General features: G+C 40.7%; 1 protein-coding gene across 4 annotated transcripts in view; it reads right to left on the bottom strand.

Annotated features, from left to right (window-relative positions):
- fynb (FYN proto-oncogene, Src family tyrosine kinase b) overlaps nucleotides 1-26,954 on the bottom strand; it is a 73,218-nt gene that overhangs the window by 34,372 nt on the left and 11,892 nt on the right. For 3 of the 4 annotated variants that reach the window (XM_007556001.2, XM_007556005.2, XM_007556004.2), the window contains exon 2: nucleotides 19,800-19,879. The exons of the other annotated variant lie outside the window; for it this stretch is intronic. The gene's annotated coding sequence lies outside the window, so the exon portion shown is untranslated. The remainder of the gene's footprint in view (nucleotides 1-19,799; nucleotides 19,880-26,954) is intronic. 4 annotated transcript variants of the gene reach the window in all.

The following is a 26,954-nucleotide window of genomic DNA, read 5'->3' as shown; positions in this document are numbered from 1 at the left end:
ATCTGTTCCATGTATGACTTGTAACATTTGATCATTTTTGGCGTTAAAGCCTGTTTTATACTTAAGCAAATCTCATTATTTCTTAAAGTTATGAGTCTGAGGGGTTTTGGTCAGGTCCAGGAACTGCTAACCGGACCTGAGTGTTGCACAGAGGGGAAAATGAGAGCATTACAACATTTTAATTGAGGAAACATTTTTGTTAACCGAAATAAATAAAAATGGTAATTAATAGGGAAAACTAACTAACTGGAATAACGTAGTGCATTTATAAAACTAAAATATACTGAAGTGACAGATATAATGTCCTTCGATTTCATATTTATGAATCCATTTATTAGCCTTTCGAATTGAGGTGAAAGAGATTTTTTTCCCCACAGAAGAAGTTTACATCAGCTGTCAGCAAATGACCACACTCCATATTCCTCCTAGCGGCGCTGAAGCTAGTCCATGAAATTGTGACACAAAGCTGTTCAGCAATAATTGAATACATTTTTGAAAATGTTATCTTCTGTTGAGTTTTCATAACCCAGTCAATGCAAACATAAACACAATAAAATTACTTTTGGAATTCTTCACCTAAAATTAACTAAACTATGAGAAAACTAAAACTAATCAAAACTAAACTATAACTAAACAATATTTAACCAATAATCACTAATAAAAACTAGCAAACACGTTCTAAAGACTAAGACTAGTGAATTAGACAAACAAAAAGTCACAACTAAATAAAACGAAACTATCATGAAAAACCCAAAACCATTCTAACCCTGGAGTTATGATAGAGAGATGATCAGTGTTATTGTGCCTTTCAGTGGTCATAATGTTATGCCTAATCACTGTACTATCCTAGGAACCTCTGAGTGTCACGCTGTGTTTGTTGTAGGCCACTTCTTAGAGACCATTCTTGTGTTATGACAACAGAAGAGGATTCTCCTTGACTCCTGTCAGAGCGCGGGGCCTGGGTTCTGCCCGGGGCCCCGCTCCACTCGGCAGGGGTCAGTGGGGGCCACCTGGCACAGAACGGAGGAAACGCTGCAGGCTCAGCAGCAGCACCTGCAGCCGGTCCTGCCTGGTTCTCCTTCGTCTAAACACAGCGGAACGGAGCCAGCTCAGGTCTGCTAACGGACCCCGGCTGGTTGGGAGCGAGAGGGAAAACGTTTCTATTTACGGCTGCCCTGGAAACTGGCAACAGCTGCTCCAACTGTGGGATATGATTTATGACCAAGGGACGGTATTAATAAAACAGAATAAAAACATTTCCAAAGCCTCCCTGTCTGGAGCGTCTCTAGAGCAAATGGAGCTGGTGTTCATCCGATTCTTTTGAAGCGGCTCTTTACACGGAACGGCAGGTCTGCAGTCTCAGTTAATGACTTACAAACTTAGAAATTATTCTATTTAATTTATAAAATCATTTATTTAATCTGGGAAAAAGATTAAATAAATGATTTAATCTTTTAAGTCATTTAAAAGATTAAATCAGGAATTTTAGATTTTATGAAAATACATTTTTTTTCTGTACTGCGGTTATTTACGTGATGAGTCAACTTTTTTTTGTTAAATTCACTCACAAAAACAATTAAAATAAAACTGTTATGAATGGCTTGTTCTTAGAAAAACACATTTTCAAAACCTGATCATTTGACCGGCTCCTTGATGTGAACAGGTTCTTCATAAGTCCCACCACTAGGTGGAGCAGAGTGTGGGAGGCTGACGATATGTTCTCACTTTTTTCACCCCCTCTCCTCTCCCCAGACCCCCAACAGGAGAGCAACTCAAACAGCCATCATTAAGAGTCAAAGAGTGGATCCTCCATCTTTCATCCCCGCCCTGAATGTCAGCTTGCTGCTTTCAGACTAGCAGCCAGAGGAGGGGAAGAAGTCAAATGTGGCTGTTATGGATCTATGTTTTTAAGATGCTCCCCATATTTTAGTGCACAGCATGTGCTTTCTGGTTGAGATTACAAGCTTCAAGCTGTCAAAGCTGGAACAATCCGTCCTGCCGCTCTGCTTAAGTGTAGCGCCGCTGGAGGAAGCGGCGAAGCCGAGCTTAGATCACAGAAACACAGACCTCCTCATCTTTATCTGCTCCGAATTTTCTCTCCCGCCCCCTGTTTGCAGCTCTTTCCAGATGATACCCAGGGTACGGGGGGTCTGTGGCTTCCAGCTCCTGCCAGTCAAAACAAGGCGAGGTGGAGTCAGCCATGACACCATTGTGTCAGGATGGCTCAATGTCAGAAAAAGCAGCAGCGGGGTGAAGAGTTCACATGCGGACAATAGAAAAGAAAACTCCTCCAAAGTGGAGACTCCCAGAACTCCTGATAACAGAGTCAGCTGCAGGACCAAGACTTTAACAGGACCAAAGCACAATGTCCTTGATGACTTTGGAGTGAAAATAACTCTCCATGACGGCTCCTAAAGGAAAAGTTCCAATCTGCCTCAGGTGAAGGAACAGGTGAAATAACAGAATCCTGATAAATCAAAGCACATCTCATATAATCCCTTGCAAGTCTAACTAGGGGTGCACCGATTTATCAGCCTGGCGATTTTCTTAATTTTGGGAGCTCAGCGATTGGCTGATACTTCCATGTGAAGTCGATCTTATTTACCTCAGCGACTGTTCTATTTTCCTCTGCTGTGAGAGGGGTTTGTCTGACAGACCGGCCCACCAGGTCATGTCTGCACCTTTGCAGTTAATAGTTACTCCAACTCGGCTACTTTCTTGCTATATTTAGCTACATTTCAGACCAAAAAAAAAAAAAATGGTATCAACCAAAATCAGAATCGACAGGTCAGGCTTTTTAAAGATCAGTAATCAGGGATTGGTCGATAAACTGCAATCGGTGCAGCCCTATATATGAAACTGATCTCATCTTCCTCCACAAAGAATCAGCCACTGTCCTTTAGCTCTGCAGAGAGAGAGAGCTGACTGGCTTACTCCCCCGACCCACGTCTACACGAGCGCGGTCAATGATCGTCAACCACAGACTTAGTGACTTTTCAAACAAAAACAATCAGAATTAGTAGGTCAGGCTTTTTAAAGATTGGTAAAGATTACCAATCAACTATAAGACAAACTTGTATAGTAATACTGAGAGCTGAAGATCATTACCAACTCCAGAGTGACTTCATCAGACTCTGAACATATTTATTACTCATTATTTTTAATGCATCAACATCAGTTCAATATTGCGGCATTAAGGACTAATTCCATTTGATTCCAACACTGTGTGGTGATGATAAGCAGTGTTAATAGAAAATTAGTCCATTTCATAACCACTTAAACTGTCTGGAACATAAACTCTATGCTGTTCCAATGGATGAAATCTTTTCTCTAATCAGAGATTTTTCTCTGATTCCGAGAAAACCGGGGTGTACCACAAAACTACAGTCTTAGATCTTTTCTTTTCTTTTTTTGGTTCAAAATGCTGCTGACCTTTAACAAAGTCAACCAATTTCCCTCTTTTTAGTTTTCTGTGCCTGTTGTAAAACGTTTTGGTCAATCTTGTCGTTTTTAAGATGATCTATGAATAAACTTGATTAAGATTTTGTCACAAATGACAAAATCTTGGTCACAAAGATTTTGTCACAAATATAAACACAAATGTTTATATTACAAGGGATTATAAGAAAAATCACCTGGAGGTGGCAATTAATTCAATCAGTAACTAATTTTCCTATCAATTAAAACATTAGGTAAAAAACGATAACTCTACAATGCTAACACCAACTACTCTATAATCTATTACTACAGCTTGGAATAGAAGTGCTATGAATATGACAGCAAACACTCAGGTTATTTTAAAAGATAACGAAAGTATTTAAAACTCTAACAGACTCACAGTCTAATTTTGAGTTTTCTGTTCTTATTCAAGCTTAATTTGAAAGAAACAAGAAAACCCATGAAGAATTAGACATTGCTTAGAACTTTATCAGCAGTATGATCAGAAATAGAACTGGAGTCTGAAAGGAGGAAGAAAATTAAGATAATTATTTGCTTTATAGGTTTTAAAATGGTTCTGAAGAGACTAATTCACTTACTTAATCAATAAACATATTTTTTATGCCATTGTCCCTTAGGTTGTTCTCATCTTCAGTAGAGGTTTTCCTCTGTGTGTGCTCTGTGTGGCTCTCTGTTATTAAAGCTAAAAGTGTGAAATGTGAGGAGGAAGCTCTCCAGGCCTTCATTAAACGGCCTAAACCAAGTCAACCGGAGAGCCAGAAATGGCCCGAGCTGCTTGATGTGAGCCCTGCAGACGTGTGCCGACAGCTGACCTTCTGTTCTTCTGTTAATAATGCAGCTGTGTCCAAGACTTGACCTGGCAGCCCCCGCACTCCTGCGTCCCCCTGGGCGCCCGATGAATCAACACCAACACTAATGGCTTCCTCCTCCCTCTTCATTGCAACAAAAATACAGACAATTATCATTTTATTACAGTCAATTGCTTTTGAAAGTTTGCCTGAGAGACAACAAGAGACTAAGCTCTAACCACACTTCGATTGCTGGAAGACTTCATTCTTCATTGTCAACTAGGGACACACAATGTATCAGCACTAACATCTCCCGATATTAGTGGTTTTTTAATATATTGCTATCAGTCCAATATATTAACAATCGATGTGTATTTCCATCTTGGTGCCATTTGTTTGTGGACATGACAGGAGGAGGTTGGTAATTATGTGACAGAGAGATGCAGCAAAGGATTATGGGAAGTTTAACAGAAGCAGAGAAGCAGTAGTGAAGTCTGCCATGTGGCTATGCCTGTCACCAGAAATTCTGCTGGACAATGAAATTGTCCCAGTAATTATTGCGATAAACGATAATAATGCTTTAAGAAAATTTCAAGCAATGCATTGATAATGGCATCATAAAGCAAGTTTGCCCTGTCAAATACCATTTCCTTCACCCTTGTCCCTTGGTGGGGTGCTGGTGCCTATCTCCAGCTCACGTTCCGGGCGAGAGGCGGGGTACACCCTGGACAGGTTGCCAGTCTGTTGCAGGGCAACACAGAGACACACAGGACAAACAACCATGCACACACACACTCACCTAGGGGCAATTTGGAAAGGCCAATTAACCTGACAGTCATGTTTTTGGACTGTGGGAGGAAGCCGGAGAACCCGGAGAGAGCCCACGCATGCACAGGGAGAACATGCAAGCTCCATGCAGAAAGGCTGGGGCCGGGAATCGAACCCAGAACCTTCTTGCTGCAAGGCGACAGCTCTACCAACTGCGCCACTGTGCAGCCCCCTGTCAAATACCAATAAACTTTAATTTAGTAAACAACACTTAACACTGGAACTGGAGGATATTCAAAATATCCCAAAAGAAAACAAGCGCAAAACCAGAAATAAAAACTACCATTCAAAAATATGAATAATCAGAATGGACATTTCTGAGCTCATTTAAATTTATTATGCAATTCATTGGTTAATAAATTTATTGCTTATTGTGACAGAGTTAAGTGAGGCTGTTTATTTCAAGGTGTGGTACTGAAATATAAATCATATCTCTTATCAGCAATAACAATAACATTAATATTGGACATTGATATTGGACCTAATTTTCATATCGGTGCATCCCCACTGTCACCAGGAGAGCTCAGAGAAAATGATGGAAACAACATGATATTTATGTTTTAGCAAAAAGAATGCAAATATTTTATAAAAAAAAAAAATATATATATATATATATACACACACACACACATACAGTGAGTCTGACTTTTATAAGATGCCCGTTTACAAAAAACGATGATGAAAATGCCAGACTCAAGGCTACAAACGGTCGTCTCTGGGACAAAACAGTCAGGATCGTTTCTGAAATCCCCTCAGAAGGAAAAGGAGACATTTTCAGTTTCATATTTATCTGCACCAAACAGGAGAGGGCAAACGGAGAGGTTGAACATCTGCTGATATCACTTGCTAAGACAGACGACTGCTGGACTAACATTTGAAAATGCCAAAACATGATTTCAGTTCAAGGCTGCTCATTTTCTGAAAGTCTGGATGGACAAAACAAAGATTTTAATCAGCTTTGGAAATAAAATCAGAATCATGCATGGCACATGCATGGTAAATCAACTGCAATGCAGAGATGTTCACTTCAGGTTTCAGACTCCAGGTTAAAGGTCAAGTCTCTAGGGCTCGAGTCTGAATCAAAGTCAAACTCCGGGCCAAGTCCGAGTTGCAGCCTCAAGGCGCAGTGTCTGCTGCCATGATCCAGACACAGCATATAAGTAGGGACTGGAGGTAAATGTTACTTTAGAAACTGATTAATTTAATAATTTCATTTTAAAAAATGGCACATCCTGCAAATTTTTATTGACCCTAGGCCTTTTTTCCAGGAAAAAATGCAAAGGGACAGTGGCTGATTTTCAAACCTTTGCAGAGGAAGATAAGATCGGTTTACATGCAAGTATCAGACTGTGGCCAGAATGAAAAAAATTGAGGCCAATTTATGGATTCACTCCTATGAGTTACACTTTTATTACTCTATGCAGAGCATCAGAAACATAATATTCTGTTCAAAAAACCATTTAAAAATGAATATGAATAAATTTAGTGGGTGATTATTCTGTATTTTCACTTTGGTCCACGAGTCACACTTAAAAATAATCAGACGTTACTGGATTATGTTAAAAAGCTTGTTTTTGCAAATATACCAGCAGAAATATGTATTTCATAATTATAACAGAATAACAGGGAGACACCACACATAAACAGAACGCTTTTTCCTTTATTTTCACTATTAAAACACAAAAAAGGTTTACCAGCCACTTTTGCTTTATTGGCCACTAACTTTATGTCCCAAGCTGTAACCTCTCCAGAAGAAAACAAATGAAAACAGATTATAGGCGTTCAGAGGCTGTTTAATGTGCAGTCCTGTGTGGAAAAAGCCAGAGGGAGGAGAATCTCCAACAGACTAACAACACCGTTCATTAAAACTAAATTCTGACAGCGGACTGTACTGGAACGTATCACTGAGTGAATGGAGAGAGTGCTGTGCTGTCACAGTAGAGACGAGTGACAGCACTGCGCCTGCTGATCAACATCACAAGTGCTGCTTTTCAATTCACTTTAGTGAAAAACAAAGGGAAAGCCGCCTGTCAGGAAGACATCCTCTGATTACAGAGAGTCTCCTGAGGCTGCTGCCGCGCTGAAGGCACGCTGCAGGAAACAGAGCAAATAAAGAGCCGCTGCAGTTTCCCCGACATTCAGGGCAGAGAAACCACAGCGGGAGCTTTCAGGGTCACAGGTTCTGTTTCATCAGTCAGTAGAGACAGACAGTGATGGACGGAACCAGGAGGAAGGTTCACACCAGCCTCCTCTGGCTCTCTATACTGTTGACTGCGAGTCAGTACTTTGTAGAACTACACCTACTCACATCAATGGTTAGGTCTTACCACAGATTCTCATTTAGATTTTGCTCCGGACTTTGACTGGGCCATATTAACACATGACTATGCAGTGATTCAAGCTGTTCCTTTATAGCTCTGGCTGCATATACAGACTGAACATCAGCTCCAGTTCTATGTCTTCTGTGGCCTCCAAAAGATTATCTTCCCGGATTTTCCTCCTTGAATGATCCAGTCATCCTATCTGCTGAAGAAAACCATCCCCACACCATGATACTGCCACCTCCATGTCTGATGGTGTGGATGGTGTTCTCAGTTTCTTCCACAAAAATGGTTTTGCAAAAAAATTTATCTTAGTTTCCTCTGACCAGAACACCTTCTTCTACATATTTGCTGTGTGATGATTAATTGATTAGTCTGATGATTAGTCAATTAATTGTTTAAGTCTTCAAATGAGAAAAGAAAATACTCTTTTTTTAGCTTAAAATGAGATAATACAGCATTCCTTTAGTGAACGTTTGATCACTTGTAGCATAGGACGAATCATGTGAAAAGCTCAGCCCATTATGTAGCATCGGTACAGTTTAGGATTGTGTGGGAATCTTTTATTTTTTATTAACCCAATAATAATTGGATAGCAACAGGAGATTATTTTGCAGAGTTTGAAACAGGTGAAGCTAAATCTGCCTCTTGAGTAGTTCAGGGTGGAACAGATTTACAGACAAAAATATAACTTTTGTCTGTCAATTTTTATCTCAAATATAAAGTGGATGTATTTTACTGTACTGTTTTGTCTTAGTTACTGCTGAGTGTGTTGTTCTTTCAGCAAATGGCCTGTTTTAGAGTCTATACTCCTAGATCCTCCTCATTTAGTGATGATTAATTGAATACTAAATTAGTTGACAGTTCAATAATTGTTTCATTATGATTAATGCAAATAATCATTTCAGCCCTACAGCAAACATAACTTCTTATAGTTTTCCTTAAATGTCTTTCTGCTGAGTTCCTTGTGTTGGTCTATTAAATAAAACACAAAGTTAGTAGAAAGCTTTTCGAAGGCACGAAAATGCCAATAATTTAGTTTGTGTTTGTGGGACTCATTTATAATAGTGCTAATGTTTGATGAAAAAAAAAGATGACAGAAGAAAGGGGGTTATAATTCAGTTAGTGGGTGATGCGTCTTCCTGTGTGCAAATGCAAAAAAAAAAAGAGAAGGTGCAACCCTGTGCTCTACAAGCTGACAGCCGTGTCAGCATCATCACGGCCTGCAGGATGTGGTTAGAAGCTTCAGATGCTAAGTTTCCATTCAGCTCAGAGAGCCTGGCTCCTGAACTGAACCGGGTTTCAGCGGTCCTCATCATGAAGGGTCCTACGCCAAAACCAGATTCAGCTTCAAATAATGTAAAAAAAAAAAAAAAAAAAAAAAAAAACAACAACCTCATATTAAGCTTCTTCTGCTTCTGTCTATGAACAGACTGAGGAGGCCTCTGGACCAGGCAGGGTTCAGGTCCATTTCAGGTCATTTATTTATATTATGATTCACAATTCAAAGCAAATAATATGTCAGAATATTTTGACATATTGTTGTTTATTTTGGATATTTAAAATATCTTCCAGTTTCAGTGTTCTTTACAAAATTAAAGTTTATTAGACTCTGACAGTGTGAACTTGCATTATTATGCCATTGTCATTATATTACTTCAAAATGATGTCAAAGCAACAGTATCATTGTTTATTGTAATGATTACTGGGTCAAATTATTGTCCAGCAAGACGTGTCATCATGACAGGCCGACTCAGTCGTCACGTTGCTCTGTACAACGGCCAACTAAAAGCTCGGTGCCACTGAAGCCTTGATGTCTGCAGTTGCAGGTTAAACACCTGAGAGAAAGCAGAAGCAGAGGTCAAAGTGCCGGTTTAAAGAGCAGGAAGCAGGGCTAGCTGTGACTGACAGCATGCGAGACACTCATCACTGACCTAATGCACTGATCTGTCTCTCCGAGCCCGTTGCTAGGTTACCACGTTCCCGAGCACAGAGCTATAAGAGCGCTTTGTGTGCCCAAGCAGCCAGACCCGAGCTGGCAGAGCGGGGCATGGGGGATGCAGCGGGTGGGCTGATTTAAGGGCCCATAGAGAATCAAATACAAGAAAGTGGAATATAAATGACATGTTGGAACCAGAGGGCGCAGCCTGACCATGATGCTGAGAATCAGGAAAGATGCAACTACTTGTCCCAGTGAGCAGACTGACCTGCAGCTCCAGAAAATACTCTGATCCAGTAGAGTATTGTAGACTATTACTGCATGTATTTTACATGGCATTTTTACAACACTGGGGAGGCTCCAACACACAGCATGAACTGGAAAACCCCAAAAGTACATCAGCTCTGCACAAAAGAAAATAATGATTTCTGTTTTTTCCATGCAACAAGTTATTCTTTAATTACTTCATAAGGTAACACTTTATTTAAAGGTGTGTGCACAATACTGACACCACAGTGTCAAACATGACATAGCTGTTACGAACATAAAGGAGTCTTTATCAATGTTTATGGTTATTGTCATTAAGTGTCATTTGGAATGTGACACTTTTAACAGGGCCGGCCCAATGCATAAGCAAATTAAGCAGCTGCTTAGGCCCCCAGGGTGCCGACCTCCCAAAATTCAGGAAATCTGCATGAACAAATGTATCATATGATACATGCATATAGGATATAATGTAAACAGCACTGTCAGAGATGTTCAGACAGTGCTGAACAGTGAGTTTATAGCAGGTGTGTGAATGATCTAATCATCTGAGCGTTGATTACAGCAATGCCCCCAAACCAAATGCCCCACCGAGAGAAAGCATGAGGCCACAGTGGAGAGAAACAACTTCCCTTTAACAGCATCATAGGACTGGGACTGCAGAGGACAGAAGAGGTTCAGAGGTGTTTGAACTAGCCACCCTCTCATTTCTTCTGTTGTTGCCATGGTGACTGCTTGTAGGTGGAGCCTCTGTAAAGATAGCGGTGGTCACTGCGTAGTGGTGGGATGCTAGGCCATGCCTGAACATGGCCTGGCCAAGCATCCCATCACTATACAGTGACAGTTGTCTTGTATGTTCAAGACAGGTGTGTGTAGAACATACATCCAAAGTGAAACATAATTGCTTATGTGGTTTACTTTCCAACTGCTATGAACCGGCGAGGAATCAAGACAAATGTAGCAAAAGCTTGTCAACAAAAAGCCCAGAAAAGAAAATCCTGATTTCTCTGTTGGGGCTGATATCAGACACCAGAGAAGAAATATGTCAGCATCAGAAAAAGGTCCACAGCTGTGCTGATTCAGGATTTGATAGCAACGATTTCAGGTTTCAGAACTACATGATTTAGGACAGATAAATTATAAAGTCCAGAAAAGTCATAAACTGTACTTTTCTGGAGGACCGGCCGTACATCAAACCACGTTTATGTTCAACTACTTAAAAAGTTTGTTGTCATTTTTACAGTTTCCCACATATGAAATAGCAAAAAAAACAAACTAACCTGAAAATGAACACTTTTGTGATTATAACAGGAGTTAGAGCTGACCTCCATCCAGAGAAAGCATTAAGTGAGGTAAGGCAACATAAAATTTTCTATGCAACTTTTTCCACAACTCTTGGTCAGATTAAAACATGTCTGGAAACAAAAAGTTTTTTTTTCCCCCCATTGTCTTCAGAAAACCTAAACGTCTCCCATGTTGGCAGCGGCTGCAAACACTTACGTTTAGCTTTACAAGGACTGGGAAAAGGGAATCAGCTCCAGTCAGTAATGAAAGCTTGAGGAAGAAAGAGCTCAAATAACATGGCAACATCTTTACTGCCTGGCGGCAGCATGAGGTGGTGAGAGCTCTCTGGTCTGTATATGAACATGCAGACTTTTTATGGACTGTTTACAATAAAATCAAGCTCATTTGAAGAACTATAATTTTCTGAATCTGTTATTATATTTAAAACAGCGTACAGTGATGACCTGTCACTTCGTTTATTTATATGCTTAGGTAAGTTTTGTTTCTGTTGAAGAGCAGAATTTAGACCCATAAACTCCCAAAATAGAATCAAACCAGAGGCTAAACTCCCCCATGTGTCCTGAAAACAGCCTCCAGTGAGCAGAAAACTTACTAAAACTGTGCTTTCAGTTTCCGTCGGCGCCCCCACTGGGATGACGTGTTGCACCTTTGGCATGGTGTGACAGATTGTTTGTTTCCTGTGCTCAGGTGGGGTGATACGAAGGAACCTCAGACTGTATCACTACGGCTATATTTATATATGTATAAAAAGCAGAGCCTCTAATTATAGCAGTCGTAGGCCTGAGAGATGGGGCCGTATCTAATTTGTCTCCTGCTGTTTACTCTTTTGTTTTTACCAAGGCTACAGAAACAGCACGGCGAGTGGGCGCCTTTAAAGTCAGTCAATAAATTACTGTGAACTGGAGCGGCATGACGACGGCCAGTCAGCTTCCAGGACTATATGCTGAATTACATTTACTGGATTCTATCACAAAACCCAATAAAAAGCTTTATTTCCAAATAAAAACAAAGGCAAAATGCATAAGTCTTTTCTTTTTAAACTTATTTTTATTTTCTTTGTTAAAAAAAAAGAACATATGCAGCTCTGGAAAAAAAATTAGAGATCACTTAAGATGATCAGTTTCTCTGACTTTACTTTTTATACTTATATGTCTGAGTGAAATGAACATTATTATTTTATTTCTATGAACTACTGACAACATGTCTCCAAAATCCCAAGCAAAATTTTAGTATTTATTTATTTGCAGAAAATGTGAAATGGTCAAAATAACACAAAAGCTGCAATGCTTTCAGACCTCAAATAATGCAAAGAAACAAGTGAATATTCATTTAGAAACAACAATGCTAATGTTTGAACTCAGGAAGAGTTCAGAAATCAATATTTGGTAGAAGAACCAGGAGGTTTTAAGTGCAACAGGCTCTTCATTTTTTTTCAGAGCTGTATATATACATAAAGGAAAAATAGAACAGAGTGATAGCAGATCTCATTACAATCTGAAGTTTGTATATCAAAACTTTTGTTTCTATCCTACCGTCCAAAACTGGTAGGAGAGAAGCAAAAGAAGCTGAAAAGAAAATGAAATTTCTAGATCAAACTTATTAGGAAGGTGAACCAAAAGCTACCAAATCCTTAGGAAATCAAATTGATAGAATTTGTTGTTTTTCCAATCAGTAAAGATGATTTAATAAGAATAAGCAGCTGCATGAACAGACGACAAACAGTTGCAGAGAGGGTTACATTGATAGAAAGATAAGTTTGTGGTAATCGGATCATGCTGCCTTCCTCCTGTAGGCGTCACATTAACGCTGAATGTGGCTGAATGCAAAACACAAATCACTACTACAGTTTTTGCAAGATTTTAAGGATATTTTGAGTGTTTTGAAGTTGAGAAAATGGAATCACCTAACAGGGCTGCAACTAATGTTTATTTTAGTTACTGGATCATTCTGATAATTATTTGGTTTAAAATTCTGCAGCTTTTTTATTTAACCACCCAAGTCTTTTTTGTCATGTATGTGGTTTTTGTCATTATATGTAGTTTTAATATTAAAACTACATATAAATAATTCAATTTCTTTTATATATAATAAAAGGAACATTTTATGACCTAAAATGCAGTAACACAGATTATTCACAGAGTTTCTCTGCCAAATTCAGTGCAGTCGACTTATTACGCACTTCTGCTTCCAAAGTTCACACTTTGATCACTAGACAGGCTTCAAAACACGTTGGAAGAAGCTTCATGTGAAGCATATGTATAAAGCAACATTGAAGAATTCCCCCCGGCTGCAAGAACAACACAGCCATGAAGCTAACGAGGGACGTATGATGTTATCGGCAACAGCCGATATTAGCTAATATGGGACATCAGCCATTCCATCAAAAATAACTCACAGACATAAATGGTGTTTTTATATGACAAACCAGTGACAATGATGCCTGAAGCTCAGAACGTCAAATTTGTGTTGTCATTGTCTTAGAGAAAGCAGATGTCATGAATAAATTTGACATTAAACATAATGCAAGTTGAAAGTGTTACATCATTGTCAGCCTCCTTTTTAGCGTTTAAATTTGGTAGCAGGCTAAATTGACAAAGATGATGTAGTATTTTAATTCCACAGTAAAGAAAGCCACAGAATTTCAGTAGGTAGGGACAGGAAAGAAATATTGGTATTGGTATCAGGCTATCGACCAAAAATCTAACATCGTGAATCTGTTTCTGTGTTCTCTGGCTGAAGAGCAGCAGTCGTGTGCGGGGCAGAGACAACCCGTGGCGGACTGGATGCCCCAGCTGAGAGTCAGACGTGGTTTCTGCGCTGTGGTAAAGTTCATCTCTTTGTTTACCAGATTGAGTCAACACCAGGAAGTTCAGCAGTTTGCAGTTTTGTTTAAAGGCCACAACAGTGAAACGGCACACATTCTGATTTCCATTTTGAAAAAAATGTTGAAAACTAAAGTTTTGCAGCAGAAAATGGTTGTGCTGTTTGTTTGTTTTTTGCCTCATTTCTGGCTCGCTCCTGGGATTCAGTCTCTATTTTTTTTCTGCGTCTGCAGCATTCTTAAAATAAACAAGGAAGCCATTGTGTTATTTGTCCCCTCCATTCTAAGTCTTGTCGCCATCGCTCTTTGGAAGCAGCATGCACACAGAAATGTGAGCCTTTTCTTTTCTACACTCGTATGGAAATGTTACAGCCAAGCCAAACATGTTTGTTTTTATGTCCAACTGAAAAACTGTGGTCTGAAATCCCTCCTGAGTGGATGAATTGTACATAATCTGTAATTAAAGTTTGGTGAGAAATAGTTTGTGGGGCTGGATAGACCGAAATGATCCGAGTTAAGTCTGGGCCTGAATCTCAGGGGTAACCAAGATGGAGTCTGGGGTGGGATGCTCGTCTCCTTCCCCCCCTACAGGCTACACACTGCGGCGACCTAAAGCAGCATTAAATCCTGCTGGGACGTTCATTAAGCTGCTGCTTTAGCCCCTGGGGACCGGAGGCGGCATATGGCTGCAGCCCCACCCCAATTAGAATTAAAGCCACAGTACCACTAAACCTCCAACATGTGGGGGGCTGATGGAGGCTGTGGCTGATTACCGACAGGCCGAAGTGCTCTCGTGTTGGTGCTTAACTGTGGTGAACCACTCTGCAGCCCTGTGTGGTGTAACTGGTAAATGAACCTTAATGACAAAGCAGAGCGTGAACAGAGACAGCTTGGACCAAAGCGTCTGCTGCATTCAGAAAGCTGAACCTCAGTCACAACATCTGCTCAGATGACCTTACTGTGACCCTGAAAGTTTAAGAGCTCTCCTTCAGTCAGGAGGTCTTTCCCTTCTTAAGGAAAGTTGGTTTTAAAATCATGATGAAATAAATAACTGCTGCAAAAATGAACCCATAAGAATCATCAAAGGAAGCAGCAGAGAAATGATCAAACGCACTGACTGAACGGATCATGTGAGCTTCTCTACAGCGGCAGAGGTCAGTGTGAAAAGTGTCAGGTCTTAATTAGGGATGAAACTAACAATTATTTTAATAATTGATTACTCTGATGATTTAAAAAACATTCTTTCTGCCGATTCTTCATGTAACCACTTAAGATTTTTTTTTATACAATAGGTTTATGAAATCTCAGCTGTGTGTGGACAGTGTGTGTAGACGGTTTGAACACACACAGTGTGCCTGAGTATGTGAGAGTTGTAATGGCGATCCGATGTAGTCCAGGTTTCCCACAAACTGTGAAGTGACCCTTTTGTTTACTGGACATTAGAAATGGCAAACTTTGTTGTCATTAGCGACTGATGGTTAGCTAGTGTTGGCATTTCCATCCTGCTCATCATAAAACATTTGAATCTTATCGTCAGCATTTCTCTCTTCTCTAAAAATAGACGAGATCAATGATAAAAATCAAACCCATCATCTCATCAGAAACACCTCAAATTAACCCAACAGCACAGTAGTGGAGAAGTGAAGATGAGGACCAGGAGCTCCTCTGTATTCTGAAGCAGATGTCCACAACGTTATTGATGTGAAAGATCAGAAACTATAAGCAGCAGCAAACCGACAACAGAACAGCTGGAAAATCTCAGGAGGGAGTCGCCACCCAAACGGCGGCGTCTTCCCTGCTGATCTCAGAAGTTAGCATGAAAGATAACAGCAGCGATGCAAAGAGAACAAGGAGCGCCTCCACTTTACAAGGAAGCGCCTGCCGTCGCCTGCCTGTGTTAAAGGGAGGGCAGGTTGAGAGGGCAACACAGGAAGAGGTTAGGGAGCTGCACCATCTGCACAGTCACACACCAACATGAGCCTCACACCGCCACTTACAGCCTGGATGCTACCCAGAAACACAGGCGGAGCTCTGCAGCAGCCGGCTGTTTGTGAGCGTTAGCTGAACTCTAAACACTCTCAGTCCAACAGCAGTTAAATCAGCACCAGCAGATGACACACTCCACAAACATCCAACCTCAGCTGGCTGAGTGCTTTGCTTTCTGCAGGACAACCTTCCTGCGTTTCAGGCGATGCTGGGGATTCAAAGACACACCGCTGACCTGGGTGTGTTTCCCTCCTGACAGAGTCGGGAGTAAAAACAGGATCAAATCCTTCTCTGTGGTTGTGGAGGTTGAACTCAGGTGGAACCTTTCCTCTGCTGTGTTGGACAGAAACATAAAGGCTGTTGCTCCAAACAACTGAGTGAGGATCATAGGCTGCCTCGTCTCACATGGCTGTTAGTGTCTGCTTACAGCTGGACAGATGAGCGAGTTTCATCCTCAGGAACCTGAAGGTGTCAGGAAGCTGCACCAGCCCTGTGGAGCTCCACAAAACTTCCCCTGATATCTCGTCTGATTCCTTTTCATTTTTCCATGATGTCACAAAAGGTGTAGCCTTAAAATACATCCAGCAGTGTGCCTCCACTGGCCTCAGCAGCTGGAAATGAGCCCACAGGCTGATGACATCATCGCCTGGCCTCTCCAGAGGCAGTGCTGTCCAAACCTTTAGCAGCTCGTTAAAGGAACACTAAAACGCAAAAATAATTTGATCATGTTTTCACTTGCGCAACAATAAAATAAACACAATATTTTAATGAAAGCTCATTATTAATAGAAAGTAGAGAATAAATTATTGCAGGTTCCAAAAAAAAGGGCTTGCCTTGATAAAACAAAGGCGGACAGTTTCCTAATTTCTTGGATACAATGTCTGGTAATGTTTAGTCTATTCCCCAACTTGCTGTTTTTGCTATTTGCACCATTTTTACCTTTAGATTCTATTTATGGTGGTGGCAGAATTATTTTTCCCTCCTTCCTGCTCCTGTTTCTGGTTTGTCCAGCTTTCATATTAAATGCCTTCCCACTTCACAGATATCAGACATAACTGCACAATAAATTTTACAAACATGCATTTCAAAACAAAGGTGAAAATGACTGAGCTCGTTCAGTCTCTGTCTCTCCTTCGATAGTCGTAGTTAGCAAAGACAGAAATAATCTTTGTGACTTTGTTCCACCCAGAGCCAGCGTGCAGTGACAGCCATATAATGAGTCTGGAGGAACAGGAAGGTGTCAGCAGACAGATCATTTCAGTTCATGTTGGGGGGGAGAGAGACGGCAGCACATGAAAAAGCCATACTCTGTGACAGTTTAATGCTGCAGCGCTTAACAAGGTTCATTAGTGCTGCTCTTTCTGCATCTCGGTACCATGAGGCAAACTGGGTTACAACAACAGCGACACATGGGCCTGGAGCTGCTAACATCCAGCTAACGCTGAGCCAGTGTGTGTTGGTAGAATCACCAGGCCTGGGATGAAACCAGGATAATTACCTCTGCTGTCTGCTGATTTTCTCCTGCACGCAGCGGAAACTCTCAGAGACACCGAGAAGCGTCTGCGTCGTACAAGATGATTGGAATCTGTGACTCATTTGATGCTTCTCACCAGCTTTGCTACAATGCAGCCCACACACACACACTCACTCGCTCTCACACGCGGGCCCGGGTTCCCACAGAAGGGCTGCATTTGATGTGCTAATGCTGCAAAGCCCCGCCAGGCTTCTTCTGTCACACGTCTTTCCTTTCGCTGTGGCACGGCGGAGGCCGGCGCTCTGAAAAAGGCTGAATCACACCCAGAACAGTGACTGGCCCACACCGCACCGCAGCTCACCGACACACACCCACACAGACACACACACACAGACACAGGAGACACACCGCATCATAATTTACACCTTCTGAGAGTGGAAGACGGAGCTGGAACCCCTCCATCAAGTTACTCACACTCAGTTCTAATTCCTATCACCACGATGAATTGTCCCAGGAATTAATACAATAAATGATAATGTCATTGCTTTGAGACCATGCTCAATAATAGTAAATTAATTAATAACTATATTGTTATCATTAACTAAAAAATTGTCTGGGTTTTTTTGACTGTTTTAGGGTCATGTTGATGAGCTGAAACCAAAAATCACATTGGTTTTGCTCAATCAGGTCAACTTTCTGAACTATGGAGCAACATGAGCATCAAAATGCAGGACTTGTTCTCACATCTGGAGAATCTGGGATCAATGATGAGCAGGAGGAGAGATTCTATCAGGACAGAAAAGAGACGGAGAATTTTGCACAACGAAGATGTAATGTTCAATTTACATGTACTTACCTTTATCAGTGTTTGTTATACAATTTACAGAAATCTAAGTTTGTAACATTTAATTAATACACTCTGTTAGAAAACATTTTTTTTTCTCCTAAAACCTTTTTTGGATGAGAAATATTAACAGAAATGAATTGATGATGTCACAAAAATCTAATCCAGTCAGATTTCTCCAAGTCAAATTAGAATAAAAACCTGATTGAGAAAAACGGATCATTTTTGGATTCAGTGGTGCAAAATAATCCTAATTCAGTTGAAAAAACAAAGACAGCTTCAAAAAAATATATTTTTGTAGCCCAGTGTTATTGGTCTTTGTTCTCTTAAAGACCAATACATTTTTGTAGAGAGCAGTTAATCAGAAGAGATTTTAAATATCGAAAATAAAACATAACCAAAAATAAAATATAAAATGAAAAAAATAAATAAAAATCCCTACTTACAACCAAAATCATAAATGAAATGGATGATAATTTCTGTTTTGCATTAATAAATTATTCTTACTTTTTAGGATATGGCACTAGAACTGGCAACAGCCCAGAGACCCACCACCTTCTAGATCCGGCCCTGTTCAGACCTGATGTTTACGGAGCAGAGCAGAGTCAGGATTACATTCTGGTGTTCTACGTTGTGATTAGTATGGGTGGGAATTATCATACTGTTTAGAAATTTCTTGAGAATTTTGATGCATCATTGTTAATAAGGTTTAAAACCTTCCGAAACTTTCTGTACTGTTAGTTTCACTACTTTCTCCATCTTTTGTTAAATGGGAGTAGCAATGAATATCTATATGTCTGAAGATATGATTAAATGGCGTTATTGTGTGCAGTTTAGTGATACAAATCATACTTTATGTGACTAGTGTCCTAAAGAAAAGGAATGGAGTGTTTTTCAGGAGCAGTATTTGTGTGGCTATGATTGCTGCTATGCAGTCACAGTCACACAGGAAGAAAGATAGTTCTTATAACTTTTATTGTCATCACAACAGTACCATAAAATACTGTGACAAAGCTTTAAGTCCATGTCGCCCACCCCTGGTTATCAGTGTAGAATTACAGTAGCTCAATAGAATTCAAATAATGTCCAGATCAGAGGGAGCTTGTAATGTCCACACAGATTTCCAATAATTAAAGTCTGCACTTCGTGTTCCAAGGGAGCATTAACCACAATCACAGAGCATTCGCTCTGAGAACACACTACCCTGTTCCCTCAAAGAGATTTGGTTCATTTTCCTCTCTGCCTCCATTTATTCCTCAGACTGGTTTTTATCTGGTGAGGAAGTCAGACTGGATGGGAGCTAAGGATGAGATCTAGACAACCTGTGGCAGAGGAGGGATGGAGCGCGCTGCTCTCTGCTGACCTCACATCAGGTCTCCGGGCAGCGGGACAGGTTGACCTTTACCAAAGGCAGCAGGAAAACATGGAGCTCCAGGTCACAAAGTAATACAGCCTGAGCTTTTAGCTGCTTGCATCTGCTGACCTATGAGTGGAACCCCGTGAAAGCCACTTCAGTAAGAGGAACGAACCTTTTGTGAAGCACAGCCTCCTCAAACACACTTAATGTCCAACAAGTATGGAGGAAGCAGAAGGCCAACAATCTCTGACCTACATCCCTTTAAAAAAAATAACACAGACTCTCTCCAGAAGGAGCGGCATGACCGTCTGCTGCTGCTCGCCATATCAGTCACACTTCCACACAGACATGGCAACAAACATGTCTGGCTCTCTGGATGGTGTGTCTATATGCGTGTGTGTTACGAGTCATACCTCTGGTTTATGCGCCGTATCAGGATCTTTATTTCCTCCACATTGCTTTGTGCACCGCCAAAAAAAAAAACACACAGGCCCTGTGGAGCACAGAGGAGATCAATTATTCATCACTGCATTCAATGAAATATGAAAAATCATCCTGCTTGTGCCAGTGGCAGTCACTTGTCGCTTCTTTGTGAAAATGGAACTAATTTCTTTGTGCCCCAGAATGCTTTGGGAAGGCCGGGGCCTGTCGGAGCCGCTGCTCCAGCCTTGTATTGGTGGATTACAGAGTTTCCAGGTTACACAGGAGAAGACAGACATGGAAGCTCAGTGAAGGCAGATTAGAGCAGCTGGGATGAATAATCCCATCCACAGGGGAGAATAAAAAAAAATCCCACCAACATGGAAACATGTCAGCACCAATGAGGCTACCGGATTTCATCTGGTAAACAACAGGTAGCAGCAGAGCATGCACCGGTTGCCAGCATGTTCAAACCTCGTCCAATATACGAAAAGATCAGTGCAACATGGTGAGCACTACGACAGCAGATTATTTATCACTGAAGAGGAGACAGAGAAGAGAGCATTTTGAAAAACAATACTAAAATTTATGCTTCTTTTCACAAACGTCCTACCTGGAGGTAGTGCCTGTTTCCCTGTCTGAGCCTAATGATGAATGTATTTTGAAGGACATGTTTTTTACAGACTTCATAATCTGTTTTATTTGTTTTTGGCTTCTTTATTTATTTTGGATATTTAAAATCTTTATCTTTTATCTTTTCACTTGAAGTAAAAGAAACGTTTCAGCAAAATAAAACCTTGTTTTAAGCCAATAATTATGTAATATAAAAAGTAGTTCCACTGGCAGATCATTTCACTTATATCATCAGAAAAATGTTTTGATCAATATTGAAGAATTATGGACTTAAAACAACCTCCAATATGTTTTTGCAGTGTGGTTGGTTTGGCTGGCTCCTCTATCCTGGCCTCATCCGTAAAAAAAGACATCGTGTCAAAAGTCTCGTGGTTCATTCAGGTACAACGTTGCAACCTTCTGTCGTGCTGCTACGTAGTTCTACATGGTCAGAGGAGTTTTAATTTTTCTGACATTAGTTTGATCTGACCCGTGACCATTAGGGAAATTTACTGGGACGCACTTCTGGGAGGAAGTTCAGTGTTTTACACAATCCTTTGAGTGATAAAGAAACTGAAACTGCACTTAGTGATGCAGTTCTGACGCATTTTGAGCTTCAAATGAGCTTCAAATGAGCTATTCCGGTCCAGCAGGATCTCTGACTGCTTTCACAAACTCCCTGGAACAAAACGGCAGAAAAAAAAAGAAGGAAATTTATGATGTGCACACATTGGAAACTTTTGTTAAGAAGATAAATAAAGTTTTCAGTTGCTGCCAGCTGACGGAGTGGGCACAGTGAAGACATTGTATGGCAGGAGGGCCAGGGTCAACTGCACAGCCTGCCACCCAACTGACCTTTATTTACAAAAGATGCGCTGTCACTGCTGCCAAATATGCTCAAAATCATTAGCCACTGATTTGACTTTAAAGCTCAGCGTCGCTAATCTAATTTAATCTGCCTCTGTAGATTCACCGTTAGCCGGAGCAGAGCATTAAATGGAGGCGAGATTACGAGCAGGCTTTGCTGTAAAGCAGCAGCAGACACCTGCACAGAGAGCTGCTGCTGCTGCTGCTGCTGGTTTGTGTTTGTAAGGGTCTTTCACATGAGCTCTTCCTGTTTCTGGCTGAATGATGCAGAAGCATACAAGAAAGGCCAGAGGAACTCTCTCACATGAGCAAGAGAAAACACAGAAATAATGAGGACAACAGGATGAGGTGGTGTGAATTTGGTTTGACAAGTTTCCTCTCCAGACTGTGGTGAAGCGTTCTCACATATAGGAACGGCATCAGACATGTGGACTGCAGAGTGACAAAGTGCCACAGCAGAGCCATCTGAAAGCTTTCCAGACTTTACAAAATAAAATATGAAAGGTGTGGCGTACATCAACCTGATAATTGCTTTCCTACGCAATTCCACTCGAATCTCATCTCCCTTCAGTTTACCATCTGGGCTTTCTTCCATTGACATGGATTTCTACTATAGATTTACTTTTTTACAAGGCTACTCAGCGAACAGAAGGAGAAGTTGTGATCGATGATGCTGATTTTTAGAATTGTAGCCTGCCTGTAGTTTTAGCAACAGCAGCAGTGGAAGTGACCAAAGCCGTTAAGTCCATGTTGGTCAAGCTTATAGATATTGAATTAACAATAACAACTGCTTCGTTCAGCTCTGCACTTTTCACAGTGGAGACTGATTGTTGACATCTCAGGCCATTTTTCGCCACAATGAGCTGTTTTTTTTTTAACCAGGCTATGCATATATTTGTAGTCAGTCTAAGGCAGGGGTGGGCAACTCCAGGCCTCCAGGGCCGGTCTCCTGCAACTTTTAGATGTGTCTCAACTTCAACACACCTGAGTCAAATAACGAGGTTGTTAGCAGGACTCTGGAGAACTTGACTGCACTTAGGAGGTGATTCAGCTGTTGGATTAATGTGTGTTGGACCATGGAGACATGTAAGAGTTGCAGGACACCGGCCCTTGAGGACCAGGGTTGCCCACCCCTGATTTAAGGGCTCAAAAGATGAAAGGCAACAGTTAGTGAACACTTCACCCCCCTGACAAAGCATGGCAGGGGCAGCTTCAGGCTGTGGGGTGGCTTTTCTTTAGCAGGGATACTGGTCTGAGCTAGAAACAGGTGAGTCCTGGAAGAAAATCTGTGAGAGGCAGGAAAATATTTGAGATTGCAGCGGAGGTTCACCTTCCAGTGGGGAGCATTTTAAAATGGCCTAGTTAAAGTCCACACCCAAATCCAATTAGAGGGCCTGAATAAAAATATAATAGCCTCATAAAAATAACAATAAAAAAGATAATCATCTGTTTCCTCTCACTTCACAATCATGCACTGAAGTTGAACATTTGGATACTGTTCTTATTCAGAGGCTTTTAGCTTCAGTGACTGAAGTCTTCATTAGCATTAGAAAAGCTTTGCTGTTATTTGTCTGCTTCAGGCCTGTGTTCTCACTGTGTCAGTCCGGACAGACATGGTGAGGGGCCACTGCGCCGACTCCTTTCAGAAGCAGACTCCTCTGGTTAAACTTAAAGGCAGAGCAGCTGCGGGGGGAAGAGGAGGGGGCTGAGGTTTATAGTTCTTCAGCCTCAGAGCCGTCACAAGGCAGCCACACCACAACAAGCCGTCTCATTCTGCCCTGCTGCAGATCCAGTCAGATGTGTGGGCTGCTCAAGTGGCTGAACACAGCAGGACTAAGAGAAAAGAGCCCAGAATCTAGATGTTGAGGGGCCAACAGATTCCAACCATTTTCATTTTATAAAGACACCATGTAGTAAAAGAATGTTAATGACGGTTAGATACATTTGATGGATGAAAGATGGAGTACCTGGTCATTTCTGTGTTAAAAAATTACGTTTATCAAAAACTTTTTTTTTTTCCTGGCAAAACATCGAGTCATCAAGCCAAACTTTATTGGATTGGGGGTTTCTAACAAACAGAAAGATTAAAATGACTTAGTCACTGATTTTTTTTATCCAGGTTGGACATCTGGCATTCTGAACTGTGTGGTAGATGGCTGTTTGCTACAACCTTGGTTTGTTTAACCATTCCAAAACCAGCGTTTGAGAAGTAGTCCAAAGCTTTTCAGATGGAGCCAATGTTCCAGAGAAACGAAACAGTCATCTGAATTCCTGGAGGCAGAATTAACAGGGAAACATTTCAGTCACAAGATGAGCTGGAACTTCTGCATTTCTGTAATCTGACGGAAAAGTGAGTCACTAATAACTGAATAAGCTCTTGGTAAAACACATGCTTATCAAGCACTGGTGCAACATTTCTTTATAATATGTGAGCACACTGAATCTTTTTATGTGGAAACAATAACCTAAAACTTTAATATGACAGTTCAGCATTCAACCAACTCTGTAGCCAGTCTGTCAGACAACAGCAGCATAGAAACCCATATGAAAATTTGAGATCGCCATCTGATATTAATAGTGCTGCTCTGGCTGATAAAATGTATTTACCAATATTACATATTTATTTCAGTTCCTCCAGGATGTTACAATGTTTTTTGGGACTTCTGTGGCCTAAAATGACTGATTCTGTGGCACCTTTTCATAAAGTTGTTGTCAAAGTTGTGAATGTTTTAAGCTTTATTTGTCACAACATGGTCCAACAAAAAATATTAAAGTGTTGCACATGCTCTTCCCAGAAAGACACAATTTCAATAATTGTTAATATTTAAAATGTAAATGACATTTTCTAGCATCTTTCATAGCAGCTTTAATAAAAGGAAGAATTCCATATTCCATATTAAGGTTAATATGAACTGTATGCGCAGTGTAAGCAAATCCTACAGAACAGTTTTATTTATCGGATAATTACAAACATGTAAAAAAAATAGCTAATATCTGCAGATATTAGCTTTTTTTGTGCTGATTTTCATCCCTTTTTTAAGAGCTCTAATCCTCCGTCCCACTGGACATCCTGTGGGTCCAGACTCCAGGTTTATATTGAGAATGTAATGCAGAAAAACAGTTGACGAATTAGCCAAACAACAGAAAATCACACTAGGAAAGTAGATTCTGAGATGGTTTGACGACTGAAAAAACTACATGTGTTCAGGCACAGCTGCCTCCCGTCTCTTTTCACTTTCTGTGTTTCCCCGTCTCGTTTCCTCTCAGGTCCTTCAGTGAACCAAAGCAGGAAACGATGAAACTCGCAGGAAATCTAGAAGTCACCATCACTTTTTCGACCTACAAAAATTAAACACTAGCTGTTCTCTTGTGAGGGTTCTGGCTGATTTTGAGGTTTCCCTGCTGGGAAATGAACCCCAGTCTGCAGGCTGATCAGTTAAACATCCAGGTTAGTCTCTGAAGAACAAGTCGGGCCACTTCAACACCAGCTAGATGTGAAAGACATCCAGGCTGCAGCACTCCCATGGATTTCCAGTAACCCTGCAGACTGTGTGCTAGAAGAGGCGTGTTCGAATAATCAGCATCTTTATATCTTTCTCTAAAACTGGGATGCAGCGTGAAGCTATTACATGGTCCCGTGAACCCAGATCAGCTGTGATTTGATTGACACATCACCCGCTCCTCAGGGTGCCCAACTCTGAGTGGAATACTGAGTAGCAGCGGCTGCTCAGCAGCGGAATAATCCTCACTACACTGGGAGGGATTTGCAAGTCGATTAAAGGAAGGCCTTGCTCCGGATCAGGAGTTCAGATCCAGAATTCCCAACATCTTTGGTTATATAACCCCCTGTCCCTTTGGTTGAGCGCTTTTATGTAATGATGACTTCTTTATAGTTCATACAAATATTTGTCATCTAAGGCCTGGATCAGACCAGTGACAGTGGTGTCATCTGCAAACTTCAGGAGTTTCACAGACGAGTGAGGACAGAAGACACCACTAGGGGGCGCTGGTTCTGATAGTTGTTGTGAGGAGTGTACAATAGAACTGGTCAACTCCAAAGTTGTTAGACACATGAATGTTTATATCTTCTAATAAGGGGTGACGTTAACCAAATGTTTTCCATCGTTGAGTGGAAAACAATGACGAAAAAATCTTTCGTCATTCTCAAAATGAAGGCTGTCATTCATTTTGAGTATGAGATTAGAATTCACACCCCCCCTGACCACTTTGTACTAATCTGGTAAAAACCAGCTGCGTGTTCTAAACTTTGCTTCGTACAGACGGTCTGGGCTCTACACTATTGAGAAACAACGGCTTGCTGGAAGCATGGACTCTGTTGAAGTTTGAAACTTTATGCAATTGTTAACGAATATCCATGACGTATGTAATTCACCAGTTTGATGTTATGAAGTTTATTAGAAATTCCCTGCACTGAATGGAGATGAGAATTGAGCAGAATTGTGTAGGAAGGCTAATGGCTTTGGTGCAGACATTTTAAACTTTTTTCAAAGTGCACATGTAATTAAATCGAACAAAATAAGATTCCCACAAGTGCTTGCAGAATCAGTAATCGCCTCGTTCTGAAAGTGTTCCGATCACTTCAATTGAAAAATTGTTCCCCGATTTCAAAACTTTCTATGAAGTGGTGGTTGTAACTCCACGCTCCATCAAAACCCCCATGAGAAGTCATCTGTAAGATTGAACTGTTCATAATTTAATTGCAATTGTTTATTTTCATTATCTATATGAGGTTATTGAGGCCACAGTCAGTGGTGTTTTGCACTGCGGAAGAAAAGTTACATGGAGCCTACAGTATTCATCTGACTGATGTATGATGGATTCTCTGTTCAGCGTCTTCAGATTGAATATGAATTAAGATGAATGAAAATTAAATATTGTTGAATATGTAATTATTATTTTAAAAAAAGATTAAGATGGGATACTTTGGATCCTATCAGTCAAAACGTCAGACAATGAAAAAGTCTGGAGCAACATTTACTTCAAATAGAGATTTTGTAAATTCTAACATTTCAAACTTCATTCAATACAATTTTAGCCCAGATGTAATAAATTGAAATGGTCCATTTTGACTAGTTTCTGCAGTCTGTGAAAAACACTGATGAAAAATGTTTGAGTACAATAAGACATCAGTGAAAACAATAACCTAAAGCTTTAATATGACGGCTCAGCATTTTGTAGCCAAGCCATTACATTACAACTGGGGGAAAAAATCATGTATTCATACCAAATAATAATGAGTACATTAACTCCTCTTATAGCTGCTGGGTTGTCATTTGGGCACATAAATAGACCTTTGAGCCGCTGTGGTAATTCTTTTGACCAAACAGAAGCAGCTCGGTTTCACATCGGTGTGTTAAAATCCACACTTCCTCTGATCTCTAGAGTGCTCTGAGAATGAGAGCCGCTTGGGACCAAACCGAGTGTGTGTTCAGTCCTCCATGAATCTGTGTGTGATCAAGGGAAGTCTGTACAGTCGGTCAGGGAGGATGGCCCAGAAAACTTCTGGAACCAAGCAAACACTGGAAAAAAAAAGACATCTCTCAGCAGTTCAAAAAAAGTTAAGATTTAAACAATCTGTACTCAGCTAATGATCAGTACTCTTAAAGTTGAAGGTGCATCAATTGCAGTTTTCTGGACAATCACCAATC

This window comes from Poecilia formosa, unplaced genomic scaffold (genome assembly GCF_000485575.1).
Source record: "Poecilia formosa unplaced genomic scaffold, Poecilia_formosa-5.1.2 Scaffold75, whole genome shotgun sequence".
NCBI classification, from domain to species: Eukaryota; Metazoa; Chordata; class Actinopteri; order Cyprinodontiformes; family Poeciliidae; genus Poecilia; species Poecilia formosa.
This window is presented reverse-complemented; position numbering and strand designations above follow the sequence as displayed.